Source organism: Barbatula barbatula (genome assembly GCF_947034865.1).
Source record: "Barbatula barbatula genome assembly, chromosome: 4".
Taxonomy (NCBI): domain Eukaryota; kingdom Metazoa; phylum Chordata; class Actinopteri; order Cypriniformes; family Nemacheilidae; genus Barbatula; species Barbatula barbatula.
In genome coordinates, this window is record NC_136768.1 from 26,255,491 (window position 1) to 26,261,490 (window position 6,000).

Here is a 6,000-nt window from a genome sequence, read left to right on the forward strand (position 1 = left end):
CAAGATGGGCGGTAAACCTGCACGGTTTCGAGGGCAGGCCTGGGTCCGAGCCCAACGAGGTGGTGGAAGGGCACAGATGAGCAGCGAGGGTCTCCTCGACCGGTGGCATGCGCACGTAACCGTGGGCGAACATGGCCGGCGTAGCAGCGTGAACGCGCGCCGACCGAGGTGCAGACCAGGATTTCACCACGTGCTCGTGAACGTCTGGGAAAAACGGCGCACTCCTCTTTGACGTGGTCCGGCGGCGGCTCGCCTTAAAGTCCAGGAGTCGAGCCTACTTTTTGCCGGCTCTTCAGGTGGATCCCAGGCAATATCGAGCTCGCTTACGAACTCCTCGTGGAGGTCCGGGGGGCTCTCTGGATCGGAACGATCCCGCTCCGATCCTGCCCAGTCCTCGTCCGAGACGGACATGGAGTCATCATCCTCCTCGCCGCCGGAGGAAACGGCGTCCGCGATGGAAGGCGGGGGACGAAGGCTCTCGTCCACATAGAGGACTGGGGAAAGAGGTGACGGCAGAGGACGGGGGCCCGGAGCCGGGTCGTCGCCGCCACCACCTCGCGGGGTGGGTGGACTCACCAGCGGCTCGTTGGCGGCGGTGAGCCTCGACCCTATGAGTCCACGAGCGATGTTCCTACGAGTCCTTAAGACACGCGCCGGCAGGTCCGCACAGTGCGCGCAATCAGACTCGCAGAATGCATTCTCCGCGTGAGCGAGGCCCAGGCAGGTAATGCAGTGCTCGTGAGTATCCTGCGGGCCAATGGTGCCCGCTCAAAGACGACAGAATGAAGCCATCGGATGCGGTGAAAGAAGTTCTAGTTGCGTCTTCAACGATGGCAGCGTGAAAAAGAAGATTCTGAGGATTGTCGTCACATGCACTGTAATTATACTGTCTAGACTCGTCAGTATTTGCATACTGTGCATGTCGTGCGACAATTGGCCAGTTTTTTACTGGCGTTATCCTATAGGACTTCAGGAAATGTGAAAAAGAGGAGGAGTTTCATATGCGGTCTCCGCAATGTCGAAGTGACCGCTCTCGAAAGGGAAACCACTGTTTTTACACCAAGATGGTTATGATGAGGAGAATCACCGAAGGTGAACAGTGCTCATTACTTAAAATGGCTTATTCAGTAAATGGTAGGGATATCAATCTATCTGATCTAGAGTGGTATTGCAACTTGCATCTAATGAAATTAATGTCGAGTAAAAAATAAACAGTCCTGACTGCAGATAATTCAGCACCAAAGAAAATTGTTTTTATTATTATTAAAGTTATTTGGGTGAACTATCCCTTTTTTACATGACAAATATTCCATATAAATATATTACACAATTGTTTGTCACCTTAATGTAATGTAGTAGGGTTAATTGAGCATGCCATAGGTCGCCAGCTGAATCCATTTAGGGATGTGGGTGTGTGTGTGTATATATATGGGCGAATACAGACAAACTGGATGTGCGTCTTTGACACCGCCGGTTTCTGGGTGACGTCATCTCTTCTCGTCGCAGGTAGGAAAGGCGGTCTGTAGCGGGTGGGTTTGTTTGTATGGGGAATAATTGTTGTTTATTATTATTATTCTTAGGAGTTGTTGTGTGGTTGTTCCCTTTGGCTGGCTGCCTGCTGGTGCTGGTATGTCATTTATATTTGTCTATTTTATTCTAATAAGAGTTGTTTTAGTGTTTCATGATCCAAAGTTTTTAGGCTTATGTGCTTTACTGCTGGCCTAGTGCCCGCTATTAAGGACTTAAGCTGCAGCACCTTATAAGTAAATACAAAATTGTTTGTTTCTGTTTTGCTTTTTAGGACAATGTTTACTATTTTTTTGGTTTCATACTTTATAGGTTTTTGACCATTTTAGGCGTTACGGTTCTTCGGAGCTAAGGGTTAGCTAACTTAGCTACCTGACTGCTTTGCTGTTTTGTCCTGAGTGCATTGATGCAGCGACTTTCGGCGCACGCTGTCGCCTGGTGACTGTTCTGTTCGCGAACGCAGTTCGCTGAAGTAACTGTGGTGCATTGTCTCACTAGCGACTGTCTCAAACCCTCAACACTATTCTGGCGCGTTGCTTCGCCGTGTTGCAGACTGCGTGCATCTACCGCTTGCATCAAATTCATTGTGACGTTGTGTGTAGAGCTTTGTGTTAATCACTTTGATTTCTGCTCATTTTATTGCAATTGTTTAGGTTTGTTATTTGTTTCTTTTTTTGTTTCCGGTATCTTTTGTGTGGATGCTGTTCATTTATTTTTCTTATAAATATTATTTGTATCTTTCGTTTTGCCTTGCCGGTAGGCATTATCCCACATACCCCTTTAGCATTAAGGTCTGCCATGTATATTCTCGTATTGTGAATAATTGTTTCGTTGGTTTATTGTTGCTTTCGTGATTTCTCTATCCCTGTCCTTTGGGTAGCCTATATGTGGAGAGAGGGTTGCTTACTTTGTTATAATTTAAGTTTACACGAAGTGCTGTGTTTATTATTGATTGGTTTTGTGTGTGCTTTGGGTTTCTTTTTATTTTTGTAACTAGCCAACTGTTGCACTCTCCCAATTCTGTTTGTTTTCTTTGTTTACTCATGTTATAAACCAACGTTGCCATTAGATCTCTTAATTATTTAAACAAACTTAAAAGATAATAAAATAATTTACATTTATACCCACGTCTGTTGCCTGAATTGTTCACTCTAGGTGTTTGAACCTGTGTGCCCTAACTAGGGTTGTTTCCCCAAATTGTGGGGTGGCGTAGTCGATCTAAACTAGAGTATTGGGCTTTTCAAGCCCCTCCCCTTCGCTCTGCTACAGTAAGTTTCAATTCATGTTTAATGATTAGGAAAAGTGTGTGCTGCAAATTATTCTTAAAAAATAATATGAAACAACAACACATTCTAAATTAAGAAATGAGCATGTGTGGGTTTTGTTTATTGCACTCCTGGAATCAGACATATCCAAATAAAGATATCGGATAAAAACACAAACATGAGGCCTAATTGTAAAACAGTCACATTAGATGTATGCATGTATTGATGGATTGACTAATTTATTTAATGGAATAATGTTGTACAAAAATGTCAATAAAGAGAAAATTAAAACAAACAGGACTTCACTTCAAACCAAGAAAATAAAAATAAAACATGTCCTAATTACTAAGTACTATAGAAAAAGTAAATCGTATTAGGCTATAGGTAATGGACTTCGAATTAAGGGGAAAAAAATATCAGCTGACATTAGGCTTGTTTGAGATGCGCCTTGCCTCGCCTGAAATATAGGCAAGGCAAGTTTATTTGTATAGCACATTTCATACACAATGGCAATTCAAAGTGCTTTACATAGAAGAAATTAAAAATATCCATTTGATAAAACAGTTAAGAAATAAGAAAAATAAAAGTAACCAGTTAAGAATAAAAAAAATAAAATAACATAGTTTAGAAGAAATAAGAAAAATAAAAATTAACCAGTTAATAAAATAAAATAAAATATAGTTTAGATTAGATAATCAATAAAGTACAGCGCAAACAGTCGGACGGTCAGAGGCACAGTGGCACATTAATCAAATGCAAAGTTAAACAGATGTGTTTTGAGTCTGGATTTGAATGTGACTACTGTAGGAGCACATCTGATCTCTTCTGGAAGCTGGTTCCAGCTGCGGCTCGCATAATAGCTAAATGCAGACTCTCCTTGCTTGGAGAGAACCCTTGGTATTTCTAGCTGATGCGATCCTAATGACCTGAGTGTTCTTTTGGGTCTGTATTCAATGAGCATATCTGCAATGTATTGAGGTCCTAGGCCATTGAACGATTTATATACCAGTAATAAAACTTTAAAATCTATCCTATATGTAACTGGTAGCCAGTGTAAAGACCTAAGGACTGGTGTGATATGATCGTATTTTCTGGTTCTGCTCAGAATCCTTGCCGCAGCGTTCTGTATGAGCTGCATCTGTCTTATGGTCTTTTTGGGAAGGCCAGTAAGGAGTCCATTACAATAATCCACCCTGCTGGTGATGAAAGCATGCACTAGTTTCTCTAAGTCTTGACTAGAAACAAAGCATCTAATTCTTGCAATATTTTTCAGATGATAGTATGCTGATTTAGTTATTGCTATGACATGACTACTGAAGCAAAGGTCTGACTCTAGAGACACACCGAGATTCCTGACTTGATTTTTTGTTGTTTGACCTTTAGAGTGAAGGTACGCGTTCACCTTGAGAACTTCATCTTTATTTCCAAACGCAATGACTTCAGTTTTGTCTTTGTTTAACTGAAGAAAGTTTTGGCACATCCAACTATTTATTTCATCAATGCATTTGAGCAAGGAGTCAATGGGGCTGTAATCGTTAGGCGATAGGGCTAAGTATATCTGTGTGTCGTCTGCATAGCTGTGGTAAGCAATTTGGTTATTTCTCATTATTTGGCTCATTGGGAGCATGTACAGGTTGAATAGGAGAGGCGCAAGAATTGAGCCTTGGGGGACTCCGCATGTCATGGATGTCCACTCAGACTTATGGTCACCTATACTCACATAATAACCTCTTGCTTCTAGGTATGACCTGAACCATTTTAGGACTATCCCAGAAAGCCCCACCCAGTTTTCCAGCCTGTCTATAAGTATGTTGTGATCGACCGTGTCAAATGCAGCACTGAGGTCGAGTAGGACCAGCACGGATAATTTGCCTGAATCAGTACTTAAGCGAATGTCGTTTACTATCTTAATGAGTGCTGTCTCTGTGCTGTGATGTGGGCGGAACCCAGATTGAAAATTGTCAAAGTATCCGTTTGAGCTTAAGAATTTGTTCAGCTGGTTGAAGACAACTTTTTCAATGATCTTACCTATGAAGGGAAGATTTGAGATCGGTCTATAGTTGTTTAATATGGTCTTATCCAGATTGCTCTTTTTCAGGAGGGGTTTGACAACAGCAGTTTTCAGGGAGTTTGGGAAACTTCCAGAGAGAAGTGAGGCATTTACCACATCTAGGAGATCTGCTTCTAAACAGTTTAACACACTTTTGAAAAAAGATGTGGGAAGTGCGTCAAGGGCGCAGGTTGATGTTTTAAGGTATTGAACGGTTTCTTCCAAATTTTTGCCATCAATTTCTTCAAAATCAGACATTGTAACTACTTTCTCAGGTTGTGGTGTGATCTGCCTGACCCCAGCGCTACTCAAGGATGTGCTGATCACCTTTCTAATATTATTGATTTTATCAGAGAAGAAAGAAGCAAACTCACTGCACTTGCTGTCTGAGAGCATTTCACTGGGAATCTGGCTTGGGGGGTTTGTCAGTCTGTCTACAGTAGCGAAAAGAGTCCGGGTGTTGTTTAAGTTGCTATTTATAATATTTGAGAAGAAAGTCTGCCTAGCTTTGCCTAGTTCCATATTGAAAGCATGGATGGTGTCTTTGTAGATGTTATAATGGACTACAAGTTTTGTCTTCCGCCACAAGCGCTCTGCTTTTCTGCATTGTCTTTTCATATTTTGCACCGCTGTTGAGTTTCTCCAAGGTGCTTTTTGTCTACCACTCTTCCTGATTTTCACAGGGGCAATATCATCAATTACACTTTTAACCTTCGAGTTAAAAGAATCAAGGAGAGAATCAACAGAGTCAGCAGATATGCTTGGTGTTAAGGATATGGCCTTCATAAATAGTACACTAGTGTTCTCATTTAAGCATCTCTTCTTGACAGACACAGATCTAACTTCAATGGCAGGGGAGATCAATACATCAAAGAAAATACAGAAATGATCAGATAGTGCTACATCCTTAATAACAATAGATGAAATGTTTAGACTAGAGCTGCAACTAACGATTATTTTAATAATCGATTAATCTGTCGATTATTTGTTCGATTAATCGATGAATCGGATACAAATTTTTAAAAGCATTCATTTTCAACCCTTTATTGAAAAATAGAACTGACATTGCAAAACATATTTCAAAAGCTTTATTATTACTTATTATATTATTATTACAGCTGGCTGTGGTTTACATGATGCATTTCCCATCAAGAAGCC